Below are 19069 nucleotides of genomic sequence, written 5' to 3' on the forward strand. Positions count from 1 at the left end.
CATCTTGTTGTGAAAGAAATTGGAGTACATATTCTCAAATTCACAACATTAAAAGAAACAAACTCACTAGTAAAAGAGCAGAGGATTTGGTTTATGTTCACTCAAATCTACGATTAATTTCTCGTCGCACCAAAGAAGATTATAGGTACTTTTTTTTCTTTGTATTCAAAGTTTGTATTTAAATATTTGTATTCAAAGTTTTAAGTTAGATACTAATATAGTCATTTTTTTATGCAGTTGTAGACCATCCAAGAATTGTGATGTAAATCCAGAAGATTTTGACTTGGAGGGATAACATAATTTACGTACTCTCAATATGGACTACCTCGATCCTGTTCTTCCCTCTAATTCAGACGATGAGGCAGATTTATGATAAGTTTTGTTGTTTATCACACTCACAAGCTTCTTTATGTGTTATATTTTGGTAAGTTTGTGTTGTTAAGAATTGCTTTTTTATTTTTGCTTTAAAATTTACAATCTTTATGTGTTAATTTATTGTTATATGTATACATATAGCCGAGTCCCCGTGTCCAAATTTTTTGGAATTGCGCTGCACCCGCACCCGCACCCGCACCCGCACCCGCACCCGCACCCGCACCCGCACCCGCACCCGCACCCGCACCCATGTGACATAGGTTGTAGGTTGTATCTTCTCAATTAAACCTTATGGATTTACTCAACGAAGTTTATTTGATAAGAATCATGCTTTGGATCATCTTTTTTGGACATAAAAATAAGATTTTTTAAGTCATGAAATTTTGATACATTGTGAGCCGTTGATTTTTAAAGGTCTTAAAAAACATACATGTATGCTATAATCACATGATCCAAAACTTACTTTTTTTCTAAATAATACTTATAGATCATATCTATAGGGTCTTATCAACAAAAAAAGATTTAATATATTTGAAAATCTAATGCTTCTATTAGGTGGGAGTAGGTACTCAGGTAGCACCTTATCATTACCAATATATATATCTTAAGGATATTGTCGTTGTTCTGGTTTTTATCTCTGGCAATGAATGTAGAGCTGAATCTTAACTTTTTTTCACCACTCACACCATGTCTTTCCCTCCAAGTTTCTTTTGCTGAGGTTGTATTTATTCTGCTGGTCACTATTGAAGGAATGTAAGAGAGCACTTTAGGTTTCCTCCAGTGGATGTAGGTCCATGCGAACTGAACCACGTAAATTATTGCCATTTTTTGCTCTGATTTTCTTTAGAGTTAGCTCAAATCAATTTACTTGCCATCACCCAGAAGGCATGGTCGTGTGTTGCCCTTTGAATAGGAGGCAGGCGCGGGGTCCCCCTCATGGAGGGCGGCAGCCACTACATGGCTCCCCCCAGTTGTGCCAAATACCTTATGAGGTGTTCATCTGCAAACACTAGATTTGCTTCATCACGTACTGAGTGATGCTCTTTATGCTCCGTCCAGGGACAATAAAGGGTTTAGTTACACTTGATTTTCAAGAGGAATCAGGGCCTGCTAGGTATTTGGATTACCAATATGCATGTCTTTGGCAACCCAGTTCCAAAGATTGTGTGATGCCTTGAAGCAGGATTTGTACATATAGTGGGAAGATGTTAAGGTCTTGTTTAAAGAAGATTACACTCCTACCAAGGCGACAATTGAGATTGAAATCATTCACAAGGTTGTGTCATCACCATTAAAAAGGAGATGCTTGCATTGCCTTCTTAAAAGAAAAAGTAGTTTGGATGAAAGGGTTAGGCAGTTGGTGACGCCAAACGTGTGGCAGCTGCAATGACTTGGATAGTGTGAGTTTCATGCATTGCAATTTGAACCAGAAGAATTGCAATCCACTTCTGTTCTTGGGGCCAATTTCTAATTAAGATCGAAATAGCAGTTGATCTGGTGATAAACTGGTACATATATCAATCAATCTTAAAAGAAAGAGAAACAACAAACCTACTACATAAAGCACACAGAATTGTAATGCGGTTAGGTATAGAGTATACCTACATCCACGATGAAGCTCCTCTAAATCTCTCATTGAGGATCATATTAAACATTCACTGATTTATAGATAATACAAGAGGTGTTTTTGACAAGGTCTCGTCAACTCGTCTAGTTATACATTCACTCAAGAATGTAATGGTAGTGTAGATAGCACAAAGGAAATGAGGAAGAAGATGTGGGTTGGGTGTTTGGGAAACAAGGAAGATGGAATAGGGATGTCAGCTAGCTTGGGGATAGAGAAGGGAGTGGTTGCGCTAGTTGGTTTGGTTTGGGTGAGAGGTTACGAAGAGGTTGAGGATGGATAGGTGAGAATCTTAAGTGGTTAGGGGTCTAACCACCCAAGCCTAACCCTTTTAGAGTAGTGCACATTTCCAAAGAGAATTCACAAGTGAATATTCTTCAAATTGCATTAAGCAACCAAAGTAAGATATTATGAGAATGAATGAGCCAAGTGACTTGGGATGAACCTTATATAGGCCACACTCCTCTTGTCTACCCTCATTACATGTTGATTTTACATTCATGTCATCCCCGACCCAAGTGAATACAAAATGACCAAATACAAGTAAAAATTATAATACATGCAATGCCACCCAATGTAAAGCCCAAGTAGGCTAGCCAGCCAGCCAGCCAGTGTAGAGATGCTAGTGAGTCCAATATTCATCCAATAATGTTGGCTAGGAATATGTGCATGTATCCACCCCCCCCCCCCCCCCCCCTCTCAAAATTTGCCTAGTCCCCAAGGCAAGTGTTGAGATAGCCAATGCTCTTGTCAAGATGGAGATGAATATGGTTTCCATGGTCTTTAGCCCTCCCGGGTCCCAAATCTTAATTCTCTTCCAATGGTGCAGCTCAGATATGTTATTTTCATAGTTAGAGAATCATTTCAACTCCAGCTGGGTTTGCCTTGAATCATGAGCTCTTTCTTGCAGTTCTCATAGTATTCTCCATTGTCAATTCCCGTGCCACTTGCAATTTAGCAATTCTCAGCTGAATTTGGAAAAGTTCAGCATTACGCATCAAGGATGGCTGCATACTCCTCGAAATTTGAAAAGTAGGGTTTGGTAGACAAGCAAGTGATCTGCTGAGGTATAACTGCCTTGGGCACCACTTGAGGCTCGCTTTGCTTGTCTACAAGCGATATGTTGAGGTGAAGTTCCGGTGTGACAGCCAAGGATCCCTCGAACAAGTGGCACAAGTGATGCCACACTCCCCCGAGATCAAATACCTACATCTGGTCCATAATATGTGATCTGAACATGATATCAAATCCACTGCTACGTTGAGGCCAATTTGTCACACAATTATTTGCTATTCTTCTCCGTGTTTTCCTAGCAATATTTTGCTGTAGAGGTTGATTAAACAGTGGAAAACTAATCATGGTGCAATTCAGATTTGCCTTCAACAGAATAGTATTGTGCACATTGAGTTCATTTGCCCTGTTATGGTCTTCTTTAATGGAAGAACCTTTTTGTACTTGGATCTCAACATTGCTATCCCCACACTTCTCTTTTCTTTCATTCATGTCTTTTCTACGTTTTTTTGGATCACGTTTTCATCTTGTGGTAACATGAAAGACTCAAGCTTAATATCATCTTCTAAATTCTCTTCATGCTCTTGGCATGTCTCACGTGTGACACCTGTCAGCGTTCCTTCCTGAACTTTAGTGTGACCATAATTAGTTCCAATTTGCTAGATGTTGAACTTTTAGCTTATACTGTTGTATAAGACGCTTGTGTAAGATCAATTTCTGCACATGTTGAACTTTTAGCTTGTGTTAATGTGTAAGATCTATATCTGCACTGTCTTCATTTATGTGACAAGTATTATGTGTGGCATCCTCTTCTTGGGCTATTGTTCTTGAACAACTCGGAGCAGTCATTTGAATTCTTCGTATCCCAAATCTAATATTCCACATAGAGACCAATGTATATTCCCTAATGTCTCCTTGAACTGATTTAGGTTGTCAATAATCTCAAGGTATGTTTCTCTAGCTAGTCGCTTGTCGATTTCAACATAGAGTTGTTTAATCTTCTCAATTATTTTATTCACATCAGTTGAGGATGGGTTCCCCATACACCCATTAATCACAAGCAGCATGCATATCAGTTTTATGTCAATTGAGTGAAAAATCCAACTAAATTCATCACTCTTCATGGCTGCCATCTTCTAATAATCACTTCACAGAACAATTTTTTTGGCAACTAGTTGTGCTGGAACTTGTAGAAGCCAATTGGGTTCTGTATAGGTTAGGTTTATGTTAGGGCCTGATTTGATCTTGATGTGGGTGTCTTGAGAGGCCACAGTCAAAATTTGAGCTCAAATGGTTAGGTGTGAATAGAGTTAAGTGGTTATCAATTGAAACATGTCTAGGTTAGTACAGGTTCAGAAAAATTGCATGAAAGTAGAAATGGGTTGCACCTCAAAAATCATATCCCACAATTCAATTTTCTCAAAATTCTAGAATTTTGAGGGTGTTAAGGTAACATGTAGGAGTAACTCCTGTTAAAACTGTAGAGCAATTGGCTAGGTCTAGGTAGGGTTTATAGGTTCACAAAGTGGGGACAGGTCTGGTTTCACATGTTTCAGGGTTTCACAGGGATGACAAAACAGGTTTCATCATATAATTGTTATCTCATAGCACAGACGTTCAAAAATTCTGAAAATTAGAGGGTATCGATTTAACACATGCAAAAAACTATAGAAAAAAATTTGGCCTTAGATTATAAGTTCTTTGGAAGATACAAGTTTTTGAATTTGGCCAATTTTTGGGTTGGATAGGTTCAAGGTAATACAGAGATGGTGAAACAGGTACTATGGAAAACAGAACTCAACAGCACAGATGTCACAAAAAATGTGAAAATAGGAGGGTATTCTACTAACATCCAGAGGTATCTACGGTTTAAATTTGGGGCCCAAAATCCTCAGAGTTTGGGGGATGCAGATTTTTCAATATGACCCAATTTGAAATATAGTTCTGGACTGGGTTGTGTTGAAATGACACCTACTCAAGATCAAGAACTTGGTGCTACCTCCAAACAGGATCCAAACACCCAAACTCGTCTTTCAACACTTCTTCACAATCCAAAATACACCCAAAAATAGCAAGAGATGAGAACAATAGTAGAAAACCACCCAAACTTCAAATCTTATGCTAACAAGATCACGATCTTGAGAACACCAATGTGGGTTTGAGAAGACCACGTGAATTCAATCAAGAACTGACCCAATTCCCAATCACATCAAACAACCATGAATTATACATTAATCAACTTTTAACACTTCATGTTTCATCATATATATGACCCAAACCGAAATTCAAACCAGAACTATAAAAAATCTCAAGAAAATTGCCCAAGATATCTCCACTACACAAAGATGGCCATACAACATGTAGAAAAATCAAGATTTGACCCAAGAACATGGGAATCTCAATTGTCATAAAAAACACCTGCAGAACTCATAGAATCTACTAAATTCGACCCAAGAACGTGGGTAACCCAAATCAATTTGATTTGCTGAACCCAAGATTTTTCATAAAAAAACAGCAGAATGGTCCAATCTTGGAAATCGATAGTGGGGAAGATCCCACATTAGAGTTCAACAAGGATGAATGTCCCAATCTTCAAATTTATCACTAGAGATAAATTTGATCTTCAACTCACCAATGTTCAGACCTTCCAAGGTTAATATTCATGTAAAATACGGTTTGCAATTGGTTCTTGGTCTCTTTTGGAAGAATATCTCCTCCAAGCTTCAACTAGGTGAGCTACTATGGTTGCGGAGAGCTCCTTGGTGTTTTTGGGTGTTAATTGCTTCAATTGCAGCAGTTTGGATATTGTTGCTTTGAAATCAAATGATACTTTCACTCAATAATGTAATGGTGGTGTAGGTAGCACAAGGGAAATGGGGAAGAAGATGTGGGTTGGGTGTTTGGGAAAAAAGAAAGATGAAATAAGGGTTCGGTTAGCTTGGGGACAGAGAAGGGAGAGATTGGGCTAGTTGCACTGATTTAGTTGAGTGGTTTGAGAGGTTAGAAAGAGGTTGGGGATGGATAAGTGAGAATCTTAAGTGGTTAAGGGTTTAATCACCCAAGCCTAACCCTTCTAGAGTAGGGCTCCTAAAGAGAATTCACAAGTGAATGCTCTCCAAATTGCATTAACTAAAGTAGGATACATGAGAATCTATGTCACATGGGTGCGGCGATGCGGCACTTTCAAAAAACTTGGGTGCGGGAAAACATGTGTTAAATTAGGTATCTTTAGTTTTATGTTTAAATGGGTTTCTAAAGATATCAAATTAAAATTAACAGTCTCCAATGCCGATTCATGATGATATACGATACAGAGGATGTAAGAAGAATATATATGTAGAATCTCCAATGTCGATTCACTTTGATGAAGAGATTTGTTTCTCATTCTCATTCATTAAACAAATGAGGAAAAAGGAGAAGAGAATGATATACAATGATGAAGGAATTGTGAATTTCTCTCAAACAAACAAGCAAATAAATATATAATATTATTGATAAAAATGGGTTTTCTATTTAAATATGAAAAACAATTAACACGAAGAAAAGAATGTGTGAATATATATTAGGTAAAAGGGTAGTAGCATTTGAAATGTTTGTTTCATTGTGCCTATTTTGATACCAAGAAGAAACTTGTTGCATCAAGATGACATTTCTTTGAACATTTACAGACGAGGGGAGAGAGAGACTGAGAGACGAGGGGTGAGAGAGATTGAGAGAGAGAGTTATTGAAGGAGAGAATGAGAGAGACAGAACGCACCAGACTTCGGTGGTCGGTGGTAGCTCGAGGTCGGGAGACGGCGTTGGGGTCAGGAGAATAGGTTGGGAGGATTAGGGCCTCTCCTCAGCCCATTTCATCGGGTGACTTTTTTTTTAAGTCTAAAAGTTGGACATATATGACACTGGGTGCGTTGACCGCACCTAGGGTCGGGTTGATTGCACCGGGTGCCGCACGTGCACCCGCATCGTGTCGACGCGGGTGCGGCACCTGGTTGGCCTAATCCGTGTGACATAGATGAGAATGAATAAGCGGCCTGGCGTGAACCTTATATAGGTCACACCCATCCTATCTACCATCTTTACATGTTGATATTACATTCATGTAGAGCCCAAGTAGGTTAGCCAACTAGTGTCGAGATGCTAGTGGCTCCAATATTGATCCAATAATGTTGGCTAGGAATACGTACATGTATCATATAGCCTTATCTTTAAGTATTTCTACTTTACAAGAATACACGGTGTTCTTTTTTCCTTTTAGTAATGAATCCAACTCGGAAGTTGGGTTTGAAAGAAAGTCCGAGTCGGAACTCGGATCTTGCAAGGAAAACTTAAACTAATTTAGAAGTTGGTTTTGAAAGAAAGTCTGAGTCGGAACTCAGATCTTTGAAGAAAAAATAGATTTAAAAGAAAAGTTTGAGTCGGAACTCGGGTTTTCGAAGAAAGACTAAACCAACTCGGAAGTTGGATTTGAAGGAAAGAAAGTCTAAGTCGGAACTCGGGTCTTCGAAGGAAAACTAAACCAACTCGAAAGTTGGATTTGAAGGAAAAAAAGTTCGAGTCGGAACTCAGATCTTCGAAGGAAAACTAAACTAACTTGGAAGTTGAATTTTAACGGAAAGAAAGTCCGAGTCGGAACTCGGATCTTCAAAGGAAAACTAAACCAACTCGAAAGTTGGATTTGAAGGAAAGAAAGTCCGAGTCGAAACTCGGATCTTCGAAGGAAAATTAAAAAGTTCGAGTCGGAACTCGAATCTTCAAAGGAAAACTAGAAAGTTCGAGTCGGATCTCGAATCTTCAAAGGAAAACTAAAAAATTCGAGTCGGAGCTCGAATCTTCAAAGGAAAACTAGAAAGTTCGAGTCGGAACTCGAATCTTCAAAGGAAAACTAGAAAGTTCGAGTCGGAACTCGAATCTTCAAAGGAAAACTAAAAAGTTTGAATCGCAACTCGAATCTTTAAAGGAAAACTAGACCAACTTGAAAGTTGGATTTGAAGGAAAGTCCGGCACAAAACTGGATTTGAAAGAAATTTCTAACATGAAGCTTTATTTCGAAGGTAAGTCAAGTATAAAGTTGGAATTCTGAAGGTAAGTCCAGTATAAAGCTTGGAGTTGGAAGGGAAGTTCCAGCACAAAGCTAGAATTGGAGGGAAAGTCCGACATAAAGCTGGAATTGAAAGAAAATTTCATCACAAAGCTGGAATTGAAAGGAAAGTCTAGCACAAAGTTGGATTTTGAAGGAGATTTTGGCCCTGAAGTTGAGTTTGAAAATAGAATTTTGAAAAGGGACCAACTCGAAAGTTGGAAAAAGAGGCCAACTCTTGGAGTTAGATTCTGAAAAGGGCCCAGTTTGAAAACTGGTTTAGGAAAATGACTATTTTGGAAAAGAAAATCAACTCCAGGGTTGAATTTTGAAAAAGAGACTAGTTTTAAAAGGAAATCAATCGCGAGGAACCGGTAAGCCTGACTTTTGAGAAAAATACTCGTCTCTAGGGTCAAATTTGAAAAGATTGGTGAAGGTAGTTTTGAAAGGAGACTCAACCAGGGGGTGGATTTTGAGAAGACGGCGAAAATAATTTTGAAAGGAGACTCAACCTGAGGATTGATTTTGAGAAGACCGGTGAAAATAATTTTGAAAGGAGACTCAACCCGGGGGTTGTTTTTGAAAAAGACCGGTAAAAAATTAAATTTTGAAAAGGAGATCAACCCGGGGGTTGTTTTTGAAAAAGAACAGTAAAAAATAAGTAAATTTTGAAAAACAGATCAACCCAAGAGTTGTTTTTGAAAAAGATCAGTAAAAATTAAATTTTGAAAAAAAGAGATCAACCCAGGGGTTGGTTTTGAAAAAGACCAGTAAAAATTAAAATTTGAAAAAAGGAAATCAACACAGGTTTTATTTTTTTGAAAAAGGTTGGTTTGAAACTAGTTTTGGTAGACAGGAGATCAACACGAGGGTTGATTTGAAAAGACCGGTTCGAAACCAGTTTTTGTAAAAGAAGATAAACACGACGGTTGATTTTGAAAATATCGGTTTGAAACCAGTTTTTGTAAAAGAAGATCAACACGAGGGTTGATTTGAAAAAACCGGTTCGAAACCAGTTTTTGTAAAAGAAGATCAACACGAGGGTTGAATTGAAAGGACCGGTTAAAAACCAGTTTTTGTAAAAGAAGATCAACACGAGGCTTGATTTTGAAAAGACCGGTGCCGACCAGTTTTGATAAAAGGACTCAACCCTAGGGTTGATTTTGAAAAATTCGAAGAAAAGTAATTTTGGCAAAAAAAACCCAGGGTTTTTTCTGGATATCTCTTTTAGAAAGTTGTCTTATGAGCTGACGACACTCCATGAAACTGTCATTTGTCTTAACAACACTTGACCTCTACTAACAATAATCTCGATTGTTGTTATTGGGTTTTTGGCGATCTTTTTTGGTCTGAAGCTCTTATCTTTTTCAGACTATCAGTGAACCTTTTCATTATGATTTCTGCATAGTTTCTCCATATCCAGCCATGGTGTTGATCAAGAAAGATAGTATTTTTTCCTTATTTGACATTTTGGGATTGATCCACGAGCATTATCGTGTAGAGGAAGGGGATGCTGGGAGACTACTACTCTTTTTTTCTCTTTGGCTCTTTTTCTAACTCCATCTTCCTTTTCTTTGGATGCAGAATTCACAAAACATTGTTTCTTCTGTCACTCCGTGATTTACTATTTGGGTGCTAGTGTTCAAGCTTTATCATGAGTATGTGATTGTGTTTAATCTGTTGATGGACGTTCGACTTTGCAGCTTCAAAGTAAATGGTTCACTCATTTTGGCACTTGCAAAAAGGTGGATTCATCCACCAACACGTTCTGGCTTTCAATGGGGGAGATTACGATTACTCTTGATGAATGCATCACTATCTTAGGGCTCACTTTTCCTCGAGGTGAAACTCTCCAAAACCAGTTTTTTTAACTGACCTTACAATGAGTAGACAACTTTGCAGAATCAGACTAGTGGGGCTTAGTGGTTGCGCATGGATCACAATGGAGTCTTGCTTGACTCTTCAGTCTTTATGGGAGGCATATTACAACTTGACGGATTGCAAGGCTGAGCAATCTTTGACTAGGCTGAGGGGAAGCTTCACCTTGTGTATGATTTTTTTCATCATTCTTGGTGCGACATGTGAGTTTATGGGCCTTCGGCATGTTCATCGTTGGTTTCGTTATAGGCGGCATCTTTTACTAGGCATGGCGACTCTGGCTTGATTGTGTAGGGGTTTAAGCTCATTTGCATACCTCCAAGATAAGGGTTTTATCGACAGTAAGGTCCTTTTGAAAATCTGGCTCTATGAGCATGTGGCAGATCTTCTACCTCCGGTTCTTCGGACAGGGGAATCTCTTAGAGAGAGATACACTGATTTTGCGGGAATTTGGAAGTGTCAGTCTATGAGGGCTTATTGCAAGATCATCAATGATTTAAAAGGTGAGTCTTATCACATGGGATATTTTAACGACATCAACTTTCGATCTACCCAAGTTTATGATACCTCTTCCTCAGACTGTCCTCTGGCTGACAAGACCGTACTTTATGATTTCATATCACTCTGATCTGTGACTGTAGATTCAGGGGACAGTGATCAATAGTCTCTGAAGATTAGCTAGAGGAAGTGAATCTGGATTTGGATACATGGGTCGCATGCTAGGATTCAGTCATCTTTTCTTGGAATACTGTTATGGCAACCCTGCAGACTTTCGTGGGTCTGAGTACCACTGCTGGTTTTCATCATTTGTGGGAGAAAGTTTACCCCAATTTTTATTTTTCTTATGTTCTCGGGGAAAACCCATAGTGATCCAATGCAAAGACGAATGATGGATGATGCTATTATTTTTTTAATAAAGATGCAATTTTTTTTATTTATGAACAAATGCATTTTTTATGCCTTTTGTAAATGAATGCATACAAAACTCAAAGAAAATAATATGAATGCATGAAAAAATTGTGTTCAGAAGGTCTCAACAACGAAGAAGGCACGATAACAACAAATGAGAAACCAATAATGACATCTTTAAATGTTAACGACAATCCTTCTAAAATATGTGTTGTTAGCGGCCCAAACAAACATGGGTCTGCTGACCTGTGAAATGAAACACAACAATAACGACAAACCCAATTGTCATTAATGGACATGGATCCAGATCTGGGTCTTTTGACCCAAAACAATAATGGCACTCTAAAAATTACTAACGACACTTTACGCTCGATCAATTGTTGTAAACACCTAAAACCGAATAAAAGTTAGTTTGGGGGCGCTCTATAACCATTTTTTGAAATTTCTTTGAGATTTTTTAAGGTTTTTTGCAAAATTTTGAGATTGATCGCACCCACAAGCGAAAGGTAATCCGATTTGAAAACATTGGCGGGTTCTTCGCTTCAAAATCAATTGGAAATAAGGTACAAAGAAAAAAACTTTTTCTCGATTTTGATTCTGTTTTTTGGTGCATGAATGCCCGATTTGATCGGTACAAAAGCTTTCTAGGAAAAAAACAGTGATTAAGGGAGCCTTTCTGTGTGAAAACATTGAAAAATAATGGGAATCGAACGGTGACCCTTCGGTTTCTTGAAAAAGTTTCCAAATTCAGTTTTTGAACCAAATCCAAATGAAAATCTAGGTTTTTAGGATCAAATCATTCGAAAAACAATTTAGAATAATTCTAGACATGATTAGAAACCTGAAATAGGACTTAAATGGTGAAAATTGGCCAAAATGGGTCAAACAATTATCCAAAGACCCCAGACATTAACGACACTTCGGCATTGGTGTCACGGTGTTGACGACAATCTTAGGGGTTTTAACGACAATTCAAATAAAATGAATTGTCCTCAATGTTTCCAGCTAGGGAGTTAGTGACTAATTCATTTGTCGTCAGCATCCGTTAACGACAAGACAATCTGTCATTAAAGGTTAGTTGATGACATCTTGTGTCATAAAAAGAATGTCAAATACGGTGATAAATACTTACCTGGGGTGATCCTTTGCATTGTAGGGAGGAGCTGGTGGATCTACATGACGTGATCTTCACCACCACACCAGATGAGGGCTTTTCCTTTCTTAAGAGAGACATACTTGAGGGAGACGAAGAGCATGGGCAGGTTGTAAAGACTGAGGAGCCCAGTGTTCTTACATATATGACTATTATGAGGGTAGAATGGAGACAGTTTGTACATGAGGCATTTATAGCCTCTTCAGCAGTCTCTTCCTGTGGGGAAGATTCCTCTTTCAGTTCTCAAAGGGAAACGAAGATGACAACAGTTTGATTCTGATCCCTCCTTCCTTCCATCAACGGTTAGGGAGTTTTTGCCTGATCAACCTCATCATATTTCTGGCTTGACTCTCTTGGGAGTGGGGATGTAAGACCCGCAAAATTTCAGCAACTTTTTGAATAAATTCATGAGGCATTTCCATGTGAAAATAAATATGAACTCGGAATGCAAAATGAATCGATTTCTACGAACCAGTTATACTTAGGATATTCGTATCTTCGTGAATATATACTCAAATAGTCAGGGAGCCATAACTTTCTCCTTGAGTAAAATCAAAAGATTTTTACAAGTCAACTTTCTTAGTTACGTCAATACGAAGAAAATGGTGTACTTAGAATTTTTCAAAAAAAAAAAATCACTGAAAGCCCAAAAAATTTTCAGGACCCACAGAAATGTTGGTGAGACCCATGAAAATATTTCTCAGAAAATATCTTGTGTGACTCACAGAATATTCTATGTAGGCCCCACACAAAAAAACCTCTTGAAATTTATTTAAAGTTAAAGGCAAGAAGGAGAAAGAGCTTTTTAAATTTTTCTAGAAAAATCCAAAGAGGAAGTGGGGCTTGGGCTATAAATAGCCCTCCTCTCTCTCTCTCTCTCTTATCATAATTTCGATCGCCCCTCTCTCTCTTGCATTCCTTCTCTCTCTAAAACCTCCCCTACTTAGCCTAGCCTACCTGACCTGGTCTGAACCTGCTTAACCTGGTCGAAACCCACTTGACTTGGCTTGAACCTAGTTGGGTTTAGTCAAAGTCCCTTTTGGTCCTAAACCTTGGTTTGATTCACTTGACTTAGACATAGCCTAGTTGGGTTAAGTTTGAACCTACCTGACCTAGTTGACTTGGATCGAACCCAGTTTGGTTCAAACCACTTGGGTTTAGCAGCTTGACCTGCTCTTCCTCGTTTTCAACTAGGTCGAACTCATTTGACCTCTCAAAGGAAGGTTCAAACCCAGTTCGAAGTAGTCGGAGCATGCAAGAGTCGTTCTTCATCGATCGGAGGGTAAGGGATAATGATGGACCCATTACACATTGGATTCCCAGCATGTTTGAGAATCTAATGAAACAATTAGGGATGGATAACGACTACCCAAGAGAGGTTAAATTTGCAGCCCCTGCCTCTGCAACAGATCACTAAAGAGGTCTCGATTTCATATCGAGGATCCCCTGAAGCAGGCCGTTAATCAACTTCACACCCCTATTCTCCTAAAGTCTTCGCAATGCACACCCCGATCCTAGCCCCTTCAGTGGTATCAGAGCTAGGTTTCGGTGTGCGCAGAAACTCATCGTTGATCACCATGAATACAACCATCGCTGGCAACATTGACTTATTTTCTAAAAGGTGGATGTACATGATCTTCTGGCAGTCGTCAGTGGGCCATTCGAGGGAGTCGTTGTTGGTGTGGGGCGACAAGTACTATCGCAGGAACAAGCCTAAGCGGCCCCTGCAGAATCCCTTCTTGGTGGATTAGGCATATCCAAAGAACTTCTTATGCGACCTCAACTCACTCATCTCTAGCGTGCGACCCATCGTCGACTAGGAGGTCACCAACTCCGAGTGGTTCTACCTTATCTCCATGATGCAATCGTTCGATAATGTGAGTGGCTACGGCCTCACCGAGTATGCCATGTGCTCCCTTGAGTCAGTCTAGCTCTCGGACATCGGCTCCCTCACAGCAACATCCTGCGGTCGCATCTCACAGGTGCACACCCTCAATTTCTACACAATCAGGCATATTTTTTTAGGAAACTAGAGAACCTTGACTGGCACAGTCGCGCAAACCTCAAATCCTCTCGCTCTGGCACTAACGATCGGGGACTCTCCACCCTTAGTCTATGGGCTAGCTGGATAGCAAAAAGTATGATCTCACCTCGAATGCGCCTGATCGAAAAACACCCCTTTGGTTGGTGGTGTAGCCGGAATAGGTGGCGCTCAGATGAATTGGGCAAAGGAAAATCCCATGCTTCCCTCCTCTGTCTGCAAATAGCAGGAACATAGACATAGATGCTTTTGATGGGTCGATTTTTTTTATCTCAATGGCTTACCGACCCTCTGCCTCCTCCAAAATAACTCATGAATAACAGTGGTGCTGCATATAGGAGGCACTTCTACTGAAGGACACCCAAGATAGTGGGGAGGGATGTTGTCCTTCCCCACTTGATTTTCTTACGACATAATAAGGATTGGCCAACAAAGAGCAGTGGCATGATTGCAACAGTCTACCGAAAGTTATGATGAAGCCTCCTCTGTTGAGCGGTGGTTGCCGAAACCCTTGGCCATAGCGGCGACCATAGAGAAACCTCAAAGAAAAAAACATGGTGAAAAAAAAGGGGAAGAAAATTCAAGTTTTACTAAAGGGTCGAGAACCCTTCGAGTTCCTCTCTTTTACAAAGAATGAAAAAAGGGGGAAGATTGTGCTCAAGAGGAAGAAGGGCTACTCATCTGAGCCGACAGAGGACGTCCTTGAGCTCTTCTCTGACAATCTTCATGTCCCCATCCTTGTCGAGGATCCACATCTCATCGAAATCGCAGTGGACCTCCTCCGACGGGTATTTCGACCACCCATCAAATTCATGAGAGGGGTAACCCGCAGAACCCCAACCGTCGATTCCACTGGAGAAAGAGACAGAGGAGGTTGTGAGAGGCATCAGGATGTCTCTCTTCTGTCGGGTCTTTGCCACAGGAGGTGTTGTGGGAAGAGTGTAACACCCTAATTTTTATAATCCAAAAAATGGTGGATTTTTTTTTTAAATATATCCTTTTAAACTCCTTTAACAAATATAACAAGAATTTTATTGAGTCTAAAATTTGGTATGCTATTTCTCTTATTCATGCATAACCATACGATTGTGGGGAGTCAAAAGAAATAGATTTTAACTTGCATAAACTATATCAATATCCACAATCATTCAAATAAATTAATTACTTTAGTCTGTTGACTTAATAATCAAATAATAAATCAGAGTTCAAAAATCTTGTGAATGCAAAAGAAAGGTAGGCTCAGTTTTCATCACAACCTCCCACCTTCTCATGTAAGCTACTTTTCATTTCCTGAAAAATATTGAACCATATAGGGTCAGACAACACATGTCTCAGTAGAGTGAGATATACTAAACTCATAAGACAAAAATACAAAGCAGGAATTTCAATAGCAGTTTCATAATTTAACATTTAAAATTTATTGAAATAATTACATAATTAGTCATGCATATTCAATCTACGAAATTAAACAAGGGAGCATCAATTCATACCTTCAAGAAGTAAGATACATGAGCAGTTAATATGCATGACTTAACATATGCAAAAAACCTTTGATGCATATATATATTCTAATTTTTAATTACATTCTCTTTCTTAAATGATGCATGCAATGCCTAACTAATGCACATACATCTTAAGTTATCACTTTTTAGCCTTGCTAATATGATATATGCTTGACTCTCAGATCAAGATCATGGTTCAGATAGTGTTTTACATGTAGGAGTGACTTTGGCCTGGCCGGGCCCTTTCACCAAGACAAGGTGATGGACAATAATATGAGAGAGATTTCCAATACCTTTTAACCCGATGCATCAAATTTTATAATGAGTACCTTACCCTCTTCACTACAGTCTAATGCAGAAGTTTTCTTATAAAATCCTGGGAGGGAAGAAGCAACTTTCTGTGCTCAAAATATACTTGCCCCAAAAAGTTTTGTACCACCTACCACTCTTTTAGCAAGTATCTTGATTTTAATGTCACATGTTTACTTGATTATATTCATATTTTTCATGCAACATCAAAACTTTTGGCTACTTTACAGGCAATGGATGCATTCTTATAAAACATTGAAATATTTATTCAATTATGCTTTTAATATAAACTTGAGCATATGCAAAAATAAATATTTCATTCACATTCATGCTTTAGGTAGCACATATGCATATAAATGATCAATAAAATAAAGAACATGAATTAGAATATTTATATCATTGCAACATCAATATCATCACCATCATCATTACAACATGGGCATACATGCAGCCAACACAATATTTAAAATTAAACCATAAACTTGCATTCATTGGACCCTTCGATCTTTTATCTTTATGTGTATGCTTTCTTAAGACAGTTCATGTTTTAATCTAGACATATAAACTTCTGCATAAAATTAGACTTACATACTCATTCACATGCTACATGGTATTCGATATGAAGAAATTTATACAACATATGTGCAAACTACACAAAAGTTGACGCTTAGTCTAAAGATCGGTCTCGATTAGCAAAATTTTCAACTTTGTCCAATAGTTAGAGTTAATATAAAAAATTTTAATTAGTGAATATCGTTAATATTTTTACAGTATATATAAAATTTGGTCAGCTTTTCATAGCTGCAAACCGTTCGTAAAAATTCTTCGGTATGAGAGAGTGATGAATATTTTACTATGGACATAACATATTTTGTTCCAACTATCACAGGGTCGTGCTTAGTATATAAAAAGGGATCAAAAATTTACAATAGATGCAAAATTTTGTTAGCTTTCTAACACAATAAGCCATTCATCAAAACTCATCCGGACGAGAGAGATACAAACATTTTACTGGTTAGATGTCTGACTAGAAAACTATAGTTTTGGGTTTATGCATTCGGGTTAGACCAAATCGGGTCACCCGAATTCGTACACCCGTGATTTTTCTTGCATAAATTAAATAAAAAAAGAATAAAATATACAAATAGGTCTCACACATGCTTTATTTTCTCATAAATTAATTCAGTAAAATACATAATAAATTAACAAAATCATGGAATATGCATGAAATAAAAAATCATAAAAAACTACAAAAAATAGAGAATAACTATTTTAATATAATTTATCAACTACCATTGAATATTGCATGAATCTAGCTATAAAATCCATATTTTTTTAATATTTACTGATTTGTTTTTTGAGAAACCCGATATTGCTAAAATCGTAATATCTCTAATTTTTTACCTTGAAATTTCACAAAAAAATTACAAAACATCTACAACAACCTATTTTACCAATATAAATCATTACTTATAAGAAAAGTATAGCATAGCACAAGTATTTATAAAATTTACATATTTTTTTATGAGAAACTGGGTTTTTATAAAAAAAAATGATTTTCAAGAGAGTTTTCTTTTGAGAAAATCATTCATTTTTCATGGATCTTTAGATCTGGTTCAAACCCACAGCTGGGAGGGTTTGATCATGGTCTAAACTCATGAAAAATCATTGGGATCTATGCCAAGGAGGGTTTGATCATGGTCTAAACTCATGAAAAATCATTGGGATCCATGCCAAGAATTTTGTTCTTGCATTTAAAGCATAAATTACCTACCTTTTTTGGAAAACCATTTTTTGAAGATTTCGATGGGTCTTTTTACACAATCTGCTCCATCTACTAGCTTGAGAAAAATCTAATACACCCCCTAGAATCACGTGAAGGTCTTTTTTGAATCCAAGAAAAATGAAAAAAAGGCTCTAAGGGGCATAAAAATATCAGCTATGTAAATCTTACCTTTCTACGATCAATTTTCATGGTTAGAACGAAGCAATAAATGATTCAACTCTTATTCCACCACCATTCAAATAAGTGCATGTTTAATGACTGCACATGGGTTCTCCAAGGCTCCTACATGTTTTGGATGAAAGAGAAAATCCAAAACAAAAGAGAAAAGATAAGAGAGAAAGAAAGAGAGAGATCTGACCTTGTTAATCCTTCTCATGAGGTCCTCTATTTATAGATGAGCTTAGACAAGAGTCTCATCTTTAATATAAAAAGTTAATATTTATTAAATTTTTTATTAAAAAAAATAAAATAAATTATGAGACCTAATTAATTAAATTTTAAAATTACTTAAGATATAAAAGAAAAGTAGGGACTTTTTACTTTGCTTGGGCTCTAGTGACATGGTAACCTTTCGGAAGGCCTACAGACCCAAAAACTCGTCAGAATTTGATGTTTAAATATTCGATTTGATAGCCCTCAAAACATGGATCATCATGCTAATATTAGATTTAATCGTAAGCATATAGATTGGCAAGAAAATTTAATCGATATCAAAAAAGTGTTAATTTTTGACTTATAATTAGGCATGAACTTCAGTCGAGGATAAAATGCTCAAATCAACACCAATTTAGGCATCTAGATAGTTAGTTTTGATGTCGTCAAAATGAAAAATGTCAAGGTTTAATACAATTTAATAGGTGAGCTACTAATAAAACTAAATTTTGTCAAAACAATAATGATGTTATTCGAAGCATCCGATGCTATGGGTCCAATCCCATAAGATTAGATCCAAATCCAAACTCCACAATATAAAATCATTTATTTTTTATTTAGTCCACATATTTTAGCTTTTTTAATTATTCTTGAAATAATCTTCATAACTTGAGACAAAAGTTCATAATTAATCAAAATCAAGAAAATAAAAAATTCATGATTATAGTCATGAATACACTTATAATTCATCATTTATTCATTTTAATTATCAAGAAAAAATCTTAGGTTTTATAAAGAAGAAGTGGAGGTGGTGATCGATGGAGATGGCGGAGTAGATCCCTCCTTTGTCGGGATGATATGGCAGAATCGATGGTGGTGACCACGAAGATCCCCATCGGATGCTCGTCGAAAAGCTCTGGCCGGAAGATGGTGGAGAACCCCCTTTTTCGTGAGGTGGTTGCACCGGTCGAGCGATTGCCGAATCTTTCAGCGAAGGCGATGGCGAGGATGAGATCCCCCAGGAGGTCAGCG

The sequence above is a fragment of the Nuphar pumila genome, chromosome 10, assembly GCF_984573655.1.
Source record: "Nuphar pumila chromosome 10, dmNupPumi1.hap1.1, whole genome shotgun sequence".
NCBI classification, from domain to species: domain Eukaryota; kingdom Viridiplantae; phylum Streptophyta; class Magnoliopsida; order Nymphaeales; family Nymphaeaceae; genus Nuphar; species Nuphar pumila.